Below are 13,008 nucleotides of genomic sequence, written 5' to 3'. Positions count from 1 at the left end.
TTATTGGTGTAAGTATTGTCCACATTTTACAAGTACCTTATTCTGATTAAAGGCATCATGGATGCACATTGAATGATGAAGAGTCTGCAACTGTATTTGAAGCTCTATTGTGTGCAAATTTTCACTGAAATTATACAATACTAAGTATTTATGATTAAGTTTTGGATAAGAAGTAAATTAGCTCATGAGGCAGTGGTTGCATGCATTTGGCCCCACAGCAAAATCTATAGAAAGTTATTTTAGATATATTTGTAGTGCTTAGAGCGAATGAAAAAAAAATGTTTATCATTGAACTTGCCAATTATTTAAATACATTAACCTATTAAATGAGTGTATCATCATTGCCCATGCTACAAATGCATTTAAAAGCCTAGAAACATGTTGGTCAGGTTCCCAAGGCTGCCCACTCAGATTTAGCTGAGTGTGTATAAAAGCTTTCTTTTGTAAACATACCGAGTCCTGCAGTTTGAGCAGTGTGTTTGCCCATTTTTGCATGCTCAACTTCCATGCAGCCTTCTGAAGAATAATGCTTGACATTCTGGATAGGTGGTACTTAACAGGAGAGAAGACAAAATTCTTCAAAATATCATAATATTGAGGAGCATGCATACACAAATGTACTTACAGAAATAGTGGAGTGTCAAATGAATGCATTTGAAAAGTAATTACATCTGACTTTTATACTGAAACAAACAAACACAATTGTTCAATAATGTCTTTCTCCACAGACTCAGTTGCCAGTGTATTAATAATCCCACCTAATTGACACTATCTCTATTTATATTATGTGTACTGTACTATTTTCTATCTTCAGTTTTTCCTTTTTTAAGTAACTGTTGTATCTGCCTCTCTCTGAAGATGAGCAATATCTTTTTCAAGTTAATGAGATTCCTATTTTACTTAAACAAGATGCATAGTCACTATCTTTCTGTTGTTTTAAAATATAATTGCTATGAATGTGTTCAACAGTTTGACTTGGTTTCTTCAAATTGAGTGAATTAATTAAAAATTGGTGTTTGCCCATAAAAGAGTGAATGAGCACACTCAGTGCTTGATGTCAGAAATCAGACTGTAAATGAACATAATTATGTTTCACCTTCCTATTTAGTCATTTGTGTGGGCATAAGCATTTAGTTGTTTGCAATGTTATTTCTTAAACAGTTTCATTTACACTTTGGTTTTTTAAGAAGAGAGGGAGGGTAAAAGAAAAGTTAATGACTAGATAATGATTTCTTTCTGAAAGGCTGAGCATCACTTCTAATCCTCAATTTGCAGAACATCAGGGTAGAAAATACTTCTCTGATGGTATTTTGCTAAGTGTATTTTATTTAGAGGGAAATTCTCACCACAGAACGTGAGAGATCATTTTGGCTCCAGGTGCCAGAGTGTTATTCCTACACACATGTATGGAATGGTGTAAGTAACATGATATATACTCTCTCTGTATTGTACAATATACTGCTTGAAATTTACTGCAGACACTGGTGATGGCTGCCATTTTGTTCAAAATAATCCATATTATAGAGTCAAAACAGCATGGCTTTTCCCCTTAAATTTACATACCAAACACAATAGTCTTTTTCTATTTTGACTGCTTACTGAATGGAAAATGAAATGCAGTTCAACCAGCACATTGCTTGTTATAATTTTGCTTTTTGTGGGATTGTTTTTCTTGTCCCTAGAGAAACCTAGCATTATATTCATGATTTGGATAGGCTTATTTAACAGTAAGCAGTTGCTTTGTCTCCATGAAGGATTCCATGACCCAACAGCACAGTCAGATAGCAGAATAATTTGGCATTTCTATACAGGAATATTGTCTTGCTACTGAATCAAAAAACCCCTGTGATTATTGTGTGTTTTTAGATATACATCGGATAAAAAAGTCCTAAGTGTGGAGTAGGATATTACATCAGCTCCTTCTAAACTGAAAAAAATTAAATAGGATGATGAACAAAAAATCTGCAACTGAAGATTTCAATTTTAAAAGGTTAAAATTGGAGAAAGGAGGGAATGTAGGACATAGTGAGAACTTAGTGGTTAGTGGTTGAATATCCCTCTGCCACCCTGTCTGCTGTGTGAAATATACAGAAATAATACAATACGACAGGAAGAGGGTTTCTATTGCAGACAGATGAATTCCCTGCTATTATAAATTTCTTAATTTGGCCAGCTATCCTTCAAAATAAAGTATTCCTTTAGCAAACCTGTTTGAGATGTTAGTCCTCTGAAAGTTTGAGGCCCTCAAATTTCCTTACTAAATGCACTAATAACCACATAAGACTCATTTGTTCTTTTGACAATATTATTCTTAAGACTAACCATCAATTCTGCCTCCCAGCTGTTCATTTCTGTTAGAACTTATGCAGAACAGTATTTTCATTTCCACCTGAAAGTGAGGGATGTTTTTGTGAGAGTACCCAAATAGTCACCAGAGTCTGCCGGTTCAAGTTCATGTGCCTGCATTTACTGGCTCATGTAAAACACCAGGTGCAAATTTTCAGTTTCTTTTACAGCAATGGAATTCTACCTCAAGGTTGAAATAACAGTGTCAGGACTGCACAAAGAATTCTCTGTGCCAGACATGCTCTTTGATCAATACATTAATTCTCTTCTTCCATTAATATCAACTGTAATCTCAAAATCATAAGATATAAATAAGAAAGTAATGAGTATAAACTGTGACCTCTTATTTTCCTTGGAAAGCCCCTGAGCAGTAAAGCACTGGAAGAAATATATCTGTGAGGCTGGTTACCACAGAAGTGTTTTTTCAGGTTTCAGGTTATTCCTCAGCAGGAATTTTATCAAATATGGGAAATCAGTGGAGTGTTTTTCTTTCTCATAATACTGTTTCAATTGACAACACAGATGCCTTTTGAGCATTAATAACTATTCTTGATCGTTTGCTAAAATTCCTGAAAGTCTCCCTTTTACACTGTAGTGCAATGCAAATAGAACCATTTTGTTCCTGCAGAAAGGTGACCTCAGGAACTCATAAAATGTTGAGTGTGATAATTTTGTAACAACTACCAGAATTTTCCATTTACTGGTTAATAGCTTGTCATGGATTAATAAGAAGAATATTGATAGTTGAAGGTACATATGAGAAAAGATGCATGAATAGTAAATATAAATAGTCCAATGCTCGTTTAGCTGCCATATTAGACAATGAAAGGTTATTTTTTAATGACATGAGACACGAATCACAAAATGTAAGATACCACAGTGTCATGGTTTGAGCCTGGCACAGAGCCAGTGCCCCCATGAAAATGCCTCACCCTGGTGTCTGCTGTGAGATGTGACCAGGAATAAGCAAAACAGGCTCTAACTTAAACATAAAGACCACTTTATTACCTAAAACTACAGGAAAAATAGGGAAAGACTATAAGGAAGAAAAAGAAAAGAATTGAAAACCTTACAAAAAAAACCATTTTCCTCCTCCCCTACCACCTGACTTTCCCAATCCAATACATTCTCTCAAAACAACTGCCCAGCCCGGCACGACATTTTAGTATACTCAAACATCAGTTCATGAAGAGGAAAAGGAGTCCTTCTCGTTCCATAGGCTTCTCGTGAAGACACACTGAGACCCTCGTGTGCTTCCCTGTCACTTCGGCACCGCCCGGAAAGTCCATTTGCCGCTTGTGACTTGTTCCTTCCATGCTCAGTGCTCTCACCACCGAGACATGGCCAGAGCTGCTTTTAGGGTGGTCTTTCAAGGATGCCTTGTCTCACTCCAAAAAGGCACAGTCTCTGCTTTTGGGACAACTGTCCCCCCCATATTTTTCCAACCCCCTGGGGCCGGGGGGTCCTCACAAATGAACCCTCCTGGTTTTGAGGCACTGCCTCCCCCTAAATGCAGTCTGTGTCACAGGAACAACTGAGTCCATGGCTACAAGAAAAAGTCCAGCCAAAAGGCCACTCCAAATCATCTCTCCCCATCCAATCATCTCCACAATCTCCGGGCCAAAGTCCTTATCTCATCTCATCTCTCATCTCCCTTCTTATTCAGCTTCGAGGAGGATTAGCATTTTTTGCAAGGCCCCAATCATGCAAGAAAGGGTTAAAAGTTTTCAGTCTCTGTCTGTCGGTCCCGGAACGGCTCCCACGCATGCTGCCCACACGCTGCCGCTGCGGCCGGGCAGTCTTCCTCCCCCTTCTCGCTGGCTGCTCTCCTGGGGGGGGAAGGGGGGGGCTGGCTGCTCGAGGGCTGACTCTCTGGGATCTTCCACCCTTCCATCCTCGAAGCCCCCCCGAAGCCCCCTCAAGCCCATCTCTGTCCAGGCCCCGGGCCTACCGCTACCGCATGGCCGGCCCCTCCCCCGCCCAGCAGCAACGGGCCGGGCGGGGGAGAGATCTGAACTCCTCGCCCGACGAGGTCCAAAGAAGAAGTGCCAGGGCAGTGCCCTGCTTTTAACCCCTGTGTATTCTCGGAGGTGTGTCCAAACCCCACTGGCTACACCAGGTGTCAGTATGAAGCCCAAAACCTTCATTGGTTTGACCACAGCTTCCCAGAATTCCCACTTCTTCCTGGTCAAACCATGACACACAGCCTGAAAACTTGTATTTCTGTCCACCTTGCAATCATGAAGGCTGTATGACCTCAAGATCAGTTCAAAAGATAAAGAGTTTTAAAAGATAGTTACCTTGTGAATACCTGCTCTGCTGCCCAAGGATACAATTTGAAATTCAATTTGTATATATGGTGTGCTTGGGAAAGGGTGAATCAAATATGGGCTAAAGGAAAAAACTTGACTGCACGAAATTGTTGGCTAAATTTTACCCGTGGTCCAGTAATAAAGAAAATTTAAAATTTTCGTATAAATGTAGCTGCTATTTACATAACCTTCAGGGCTTTTATAGAAATACAATAACCAAAGGTGTAAAAGTCGGAGCCAAACACACCTATAACAAAATAGATTCAAAACTGGAGAGAAAACTCCAGTTTGTGCAGCAGCAGATCTACAATAATAGAGCTTGATAATAGCATTTGATGATGTTAATCACAACTTGATAATTATGAGTAGTGTCTTACACCACACTGAAATGTTGCATATTTATGGTATCATTTATCCTTTTCCCTCCAAGACTGAAATTCAGTTTAATGATAGTGTTCCGTGATAAAGTGATAATTATTTTGCCATATTTTGCCAGGTTTATATTTTTTTAGTGGTAGAGGTCGGAAATATCACAATTTGCACTGCGAAGGAAAATATTATCTTAGCTAGAGCTTCAGTGGTGAAAAATAGGTGTTCTGCCATAATGAATTGTATTGAGATTATTTGAAATCTACATTTTTGCTTTTTAAAAATAAGTCCTTTGATGTAATACTTATTGAATGAATTAAATTTGAAATAAATTTCTTTTGCAACATTAATGGTGAGAACTCCCTCAAATTCACAGGATCTTCAGGATTTTAGACCATAGAAATCATTCAGGTCTTATTTTGTCATATGAAAAGTGTGACAGGTATCCTTTAATGCTTACAGACTTTCCATGTAGAAGAAAGGAATTTTTCAGGATCATTACTAAAATGCAGAAATTTATGCTAGTTGGATACGACACTATTAATGGAAATTATTGAATATATTTTAAAAAATTTAGTTTTTTTTTTTCTAAAAAACCTCCTGAACTGTCAGGGAAGTACCAGAAAATATGAAAAAGCAAACTCTATAAATAGAGTAATTACGTAAGGATAAGAGAATTATCTTGGAAAACCTTATGGAATAATGGGACAAAGTCTAAGGAGACAGTGAGGAAACAGGGACCAGTAGGTTTATGCCCTTCCTCATGATCATGTGTAACTACCTTTGAGTTCCTGTTAGAATAATTAGCAGCAAAGGCAGCAACACCAACAATGACTAAAGAGAAAAAAATGCAATAAAACACTCTACTAGGTGGCTTCCTAATATTATTAATTTCTTCAGATTTTTATATAGGCATAAAGCAATCTATATAATGTGGTACATAGAAATTCCAAAGTGAAAAGGGAAAAAAAATTATGATTTCCACTGGGTAAAATGTAAAAGTTGCTATAATTTGTGAGAAGGAGAATGAAAAATCACTGAATATACACAAACAAAAAATAATTACAACCAAGATGAAACTGCTCATTAAAGGACTGCCAGGTTTGGTGATAAGTCTAATTTTATTTGACAATTTCGTAAATGATGTGGGGGAGGAATAGACCTTGAATTACATTCTTAGATTGTACTAAATTGGAAAGTGCTGTATATTAATGAGGACAATAATACTTCAAAGGTACTGGAAGGTTTTAGAAATGTGAATATAAGGTAATAGCATTATTTCAGTTTAGGTGGAAAATGAGAGTATAAAAAGGAGAAGCCCTGAAAAGAAAATTAAACCATAAAGAAAATGTTGACCATATTTTTAAAAACTGAAAAATAGAGACTTTAGAAACAAACAGCAAGTGATGATGCTTTTGCTGAACTAAAGCTATTGGTGATTTAAAAGAGAGGGGTTTATTACTTTGCAAAACTGCATTTCTTTTGAGAGTCTTCTTGCAATGTAAAAATACTGACTTAGATAATTCTCACTGTGTTTCATGGTGCAAATTACAAATATATATATGTGTGTGACATTACAGAGCGATTTTTTTCTCCAGATTTGAGGGGTTGTTTATATCTGCAGAAATATATTCCCAGACAAGATACTATCCTGACTTACATTCTGCAGAGATTTGTACCTTGATTAATTTTACAATGAATAAGTGTACTCCAGGTAAATAATACAAAGTTATGAAATATGTATGCCTTTGTAGGATTGTCTGCAAAAATTGACTGATAATTTGTCTGCAAATATGTTAATGCAGAATTTTAAGTATTAATGCATTCATGCATGAACTTTTCCAATATTTCTTTTAGAAAGTTAAAAAGGAGTGGGCAGACTGTGGGATGACATTGTAGAATCCTATAAAACCCTCGTAATAACAAATAAAGCAACTTTTATATTGGTATGAGCTGATTTATGAAGTTTGCCTTTCAGTCCTGTGTTACATAAGTAATAATTTAAGAAATAATTATAAATTAAAAAAAATTAAAGAAAACTAGCTAAAGGATTAAACAATACCAAATTGCATACTACATTTCAATTTACTCAATTAAAATAGAATATCACATTTTGCTTTTATTAAAGGAATACATGTATTATTGATTTATTTCTTTTATTGTTCTGAAGGTTTACTTCTCTAAAGACATTATCTTACTAAAACTTATTCTCTTATGTCTGTTTCTCATTTTCTTGTTATGTTTTGCTGCTGCTGAGTTCCTATTTGCCACCTCCCAACAGTGTTACATATTTTAATCCAGCTCGCATATTGCAGTGATATTCTGAAGTCACACGAATTTTGGTTAGAGAGCTTGATCCTGCAAAAAATTAGGGATGTGTTTGTCTCAAGGATGAGAGATCCCTAGTTAATGTAATAATTGGTGCACTAGGTAACCTCAGCTGAGCTCTAAAGACACCAACTTTAACTCCCAGTCTTTACAGGCTATATCCTGGTAGACTCCCTGCTTTATTTTCCCACCTTATGCCCATGGAGACTTTTCAGTCTGTTCTCCATCTGTCCATCCCTCTGCCTCATGTAAACACAGATGTGAGTCCCTTGTTTTATGAGGGGACACAGTGGAAAAGGGCCTTGTCAGTCTACAATAATTATATTATATTCAGCAAACCTTTTCACAGAATCATGGAATCATAGAGAATTCTAAGGATTACAAGAGACCTTAACGATCATCCAGCCCCAATCACCCTGCCTTGGGCAGGGACACCTCCCACTAGAGCAGGGTGCTCCATCCAACTCTGGCTTTGAAGAATTTCTTCCTAGTATGTAACCTAAATTCCCCCTCTTTCAATTTGTGCTCATGACTCCTTGTTCTCTCACTGCAGCCCCTGACCAAGAGCCCCTCTCTGGCTCCTTTTCAGTTCTCCTTCAACCACAGCAGCCACACAAGGTGTGTCATTCAGGTCCCAGGTCTGCCTATCTGTGGGTACAAATATGATGTCAGTCCTGTTTTCGCTTGTTGATTCTGGGATATTCAAGGTTTCCTTTTATTTGCATTAGAAAGAACATCAGACCAACCATTCAGCAGTTTCCTCTGTGGAACACAGCTTTCCTCTGCTTCTTGGTATCATCAGAAGGAGTTTTCTCATAATTGCATCACACCCATGACAATGGGAAGTGTGGCTATTAAAGGCAAGGATCAGGCTAGATTATATTTATCCCATAGGGAACTTCAGCAGCACAACTGAAGTAAGGTAGGACAGTGTGAACTGTAAGATTTAGTGGTTAATCACATGAAACTGTCACAAAGAGGAATCCATAATTGCAAAACACAAAGGGTGAGAAATGGTTGAGTGTATGTGCTGATCTGCTGTGGCTGTGACATCAATAGAATGTATGTATGAAAATAATCTTGAATATAAATTAAGTGAATGTAACATTGGTATCACCAAAGGCATCAGTAGGACCTACAGTCTCCAGTTCATGGAGTGTTTAAAGGAATTTAGAAAAGAATCAGTACAGATAAAGCTTGTTACAATTACTGAAAAGTGCAAAGCCTATTGTACAAGAAATGACTGATGCTTTATTTACCTAACATCCATAAATTGTGAAAAAATTGTCCCAATTGTTGTTTTAGTTGCTATTATCTTCATTAGCAAGATATTCCTTATTTCTTGTGTGTATTTGTTGAGTTTCAGCTTCAAACCAGTGGGTATCATTATACCTTTTTCTCTTAGACAGTTTATAACTGTCTGGCATTTTCTACTAAACTTCAGCCTCATCATCCATTTGGTTTAATAAAAATGAAATTGCTTAAGTCTCTTTTTAATTATTTTTCCTTGTTTGATTAGTGAAGGAAGATGGATAACTTGCTGCTCATATTGTGCTGTCAAAAGTGCAGAAAAATTCCAATCTCCATGCAAGAATTGTGGCTGTATAGCTACAACTCTGACTTTTGAAAATAGAAATGCATGTTTGCTTTCATGCATTTGGGCATGTTTACTGAGTCCTTAAATTCTGGGCAGAGAGCATACAGTGCCTTTATAACTTTATAACAAAATATTATGGTCTCAAAGTTTTGGATCATATTTATATTACATGACCTAAACTTTAAGGGAAGATGTTAAAATATAATTGTATTCTCATTTGCATATTAAGCATGTTTACAGATATCTATATTGTTTTTCCCACCAAATGGCACTAAAGTTAACATGGTTTAGTGTATTGGGATTTTAGAATTGCAGGACTATTCATTCCAAAGCAGTTTTGTGTGAATTCCCTTATATTCCAGCTCATAGTAAATCAGTAGATTGTTCTTTAATTAGTGATGCCAGAAGGACTGCTGATGGAGATGTTATTCTCTGAAGGTTCAGATAAACTCTAGATCCTAATCTCTGGTGAACATTAAAGCTTCTGGGACCCTTTTCAAAGATAAAAGTATTGACTAAATATATTGACTAGATTTCGTTTTGGTTTTTGTTTCTCATCTCATGGTTCCCTACTGTTAGATAAGGTAGGTTGTGTTTCATGTGCTGAGCACATGCATAAGTAATGGTGCACTACTAGAGCTGGAAAGTTAGGCTCAAAATACATGTCAATCAAACAGGCTTTTTTATAAAACAGCTTAATTTTATGAGGCTTAATTAGATTTCTGTGTTTCACATTACAGAGTTATATCCTACAGCATTTTATCCAGGACAGTGGAAGATGAAATCCCCTTCCAACCATATTTGGAATACTTCCCTAGTTGCCTGTCTTTCTTGTCTGAGTATTTTTCTACAATACTACCATCCACATTAATTTCACAGGGATAAGACTTTCAATTTAAAAGTCCCTCTGATTCTGCTCCAACATGTTATAAAAAGCTTACACATATGAAATGCAAAATTACAGAAGCTTTGGTTCTAAAAAAGATGAGGAAAAAAGAAAAATATGTTCTAATAATACAAATCTCCAGAAAAACAAGGTTTACTTTTTGTATTAAGTAGATTAACTCCAGGGATATATGTGCCTGTAAATATATAGGAGCAGAGAACTACATCTTTACCTATAATCAGAGTGTGGAATAAAAATGGAAAGTGCAGAAAATTTCCTCTTGGCAAAAAAGTTTTATGTATTTAACTTTCTCAGCAACAATTTCTTTTAAAATGCTGATAGGCTGTGGTGATTTCACAGAATATTCTCAGGTGGTAGCAAAATTGGTGGAACATTTCCCATGGAAAAGAAGCACACCCAAGTGCCAGGTCTTTGCCACCACCAGAGGCTGGTCTCCAAGGCTGCTATGCTTAAATTAGTGAGGAAGTGCACATTAAAAATTGTGAATAAAAATATTCAATATAAAAATTACTGGCAGAGCAAGAGTGTTTCCATTTGTATACCAGTCACGGAAATACGAAGTGTACAAAGGTAGCTTGGGATATGGGAGCAGTCCGTGGGTTTCAGCAGCTGGTGTGGTGTCCCTTCAGAATAAACAGGCACACACAGGGAGGCTGAGGAAGTCCTTTATCACTCCACTAAGTGTGTCCAACACTGAAGCTGAAAACTTTCCCTTTATGCAGCAGAAATAGCAACTCACATGGTCTTTTTAGGCCAGCATCTGTTAGAAGAAGCCAAATAATGCTGTCATGGTGACAAAGCCAGTGCTAGGGTATCTAGCATCCACAGGACAGGAAATTCCAAAATTGAAGATTTCAGGAGGGTTTCACCCCCACCCCAACCCTAATTTTATCCTATTTCCATGGTCATCTGGTTCCAAAGATAACTTTAAACAAACACCAAAGAAGAAGGTGAGCAATATTTATATTTCATATCTATGTCTTTCCTGTGCTGGGCAGGAAGTCTTAAGGATACATGGATTAACCTCCTCTCCAAATGTGTAGGTGACTGGGTTTATGCAGCCTTGGATGATAGAAAACTTTAAATTGTTGTAACTTCCATCCTTCTGCATAGATCAAAATAAAGAGTGGTATAAACATTTAAAAACCTCAGCATGTCCAGAAAGAAAATGGATTCTTTAGCTGAATATTAGAATTTATTTGGCTGCCTCTTTGAGGAGGTGGCTCCAAGGGGCCATTGCAGCATGACAAAGGACAGCTGAGGGTCACAGCTCAGGGAAGGTACCTCCCACACTGGACACAGGAAACTGAAGAACAGAAGTGGTTACTCCTTACTTGCTCTTGTATCACACCGAATCACACAATCACAGAATTTTTAGGTTGGAAGAGACCTTTAAGATCATCAAGTCCAAACAATGTTCTAACATTAAATTAATTTTTTGTAACCATTGCAAGAAAAGCTTTTTAAACTTTGGGTCATGATTGGAAAGTGTGTACAGTTCAGTAAAATGGGACAACTCAATGGGTTACTTCTAAGGATGCTTGTGACTTGAATAACTTCTTTTTCCCCCAGTGTGGCTGTTCTAACTTCATCAGACAGAATAATGCAGAAGTTACTGAGCAGAAATTCTGAACTGAGGACAAGCAGACCCACCCTCAAGTCTGACAGAAAAACATAAGATCAAAATAAGTGACCCTAACAGATACTTTTCTCACTTTGCTTGAAACATCAAAAAAGACTTCTTAAATTTCTTTAAGTAGAATTTGGCTGACAATATGATCAGAAGAATGAAGATTTTATATACTTGCTATGGTTACTTTGCTAAAGGAACGGAGAAGGGAAAATTTTTTTTCTCCCAATTAACTATTTATAAGATTCCCTGGAAATGACAAACTATTAGCTTTGAATATGGAGGATGTCCATGGAGGATGTCTGCTTGCCAGGCAGAGCTAACATGCCAGTGGCGTTTCTTTGGAGGTCAGACTCTGGAAAGCTGTGCCCCTGGAGAGATTTGTGCATGTAGCATCACATACTTCGAGTATTCCCACTGAAGTCAATAGAGAGGTATCCCTGTGCCAGAGAGCTACAGGATAATAAGAGTTGGCATAGTCTGTAGAGATAATTAAATATCTAAACCTCTGATTGGCTTCTTATTTAAGAACTTTATAAATGTAAGAAAAGAAATGAGGGGGCTGGAACATAGCATAGTTGTATAGTTCATAGTTGCTTACTCATACTTCTTTTACCTTTCTAAAAACCTTTTGTTCTTCTTTAGCATTTCCTGTTTAAATAATCCTTTTTGTTTGCTCTTTTCTGTTTGCAGTGTAATCCATTTCATTTTCACTTTTCTTCCCTCAAGCATTTGTGAGCTCTCTTCTACCTTTTCCCTCTTTGACCTGGTCTAACAACTGTGTCCTAGCCTATTTCTCAGCTAAGTGAGGCTCAAGGGTATTTGAATTCAATTTGGGGCCATCTCTACTCTGACAACAATGTTGCTCAAGTAATACCATTAGGTCGCTAAGATACTGTACGAGGCAACAGGACATGACTAATAAATTTTATTTTTTTTTTCTGGACAAAGTAACTGTGCATTGGTGCAACTGATGTTCGAGGAAAGTACTCTGTTATTTATACAACCCAAGCACCTTGTGATGTTCTGCAAAATGCTCATTTGACTGTTCTTTTCCAAAAGTGATCCCCTATAAGAGAAGAAGCCTTTTTTTTTCCCCCTCCATGATTCATTTAAACTTGACACATCTTGTGAATGCTGAAGCATAGGGAGGGTATTTTTTCCCATCTCTGTTCTTACCAGACATCTTCTGCTTGTCTCTGAAGACGAAAGATTCCCCACAGTAAACTCTAAAAGCAGTGTGATTCTTTTTGTTTAACAGAGGAGATTTAAGTGCTAGAATGCTTTTAAAGTTCTGCTTATGGTTAGGAGTAGATAGGTGGGTTAATTTTGCCATTTTTATAAAACAATTCTGAAGCCAAACAGTTCTGTGAAATCAAATAGATACTGAACTATAAATTAAACAACAAATTCTGTACAATTTTAAAACAGGAAGATTTTGTAAGTTTTGTGGTTGGAGAAGAAATGAGAGGTGCAGAAGGGCTTTGTCCTTGTTGCTAATTATAGTATCATTAACAAA

The 13,008-nt window shown here is 37.0% G+C and overlaps 1 protein-coding gene across 5 annotated transcripts in view; it reads left to right on the top strand.

The window, feature by feature from the left end:
* The window catches only part of LOC135451325 (cytosolic carboxypeptidase 6-like), an 876,962-nt gene that overhangs the window by 63,051 nt on the left and 800,903 nt on the right, over positions 1-13,008 (top strand). The window lies entirely within an intron of this gene.

This window comes from Zonotrichia leucophrys, chromosome 8 (genome assembly GCF_028769735.1).
Source record: "Zonotrichia leucophrys gambelii isolate GWCS_2022_RI chromosome 8, RI_Zleu_2.0, whole genome shotgun sequence".
Classification (NCBI taxonomy): domain Eukaryota; kingdom Metazoa; phylum Chordata; class Aves; order Passeriformes; family Passerellidae; genus Zonotrichia; species Zonotrichia leucophrys.
The sequence above is the reverse complement of the archived record's forward strand: the minus strand, read 5'-3'. Positions and strand labels throughout refer to the sequence as shown.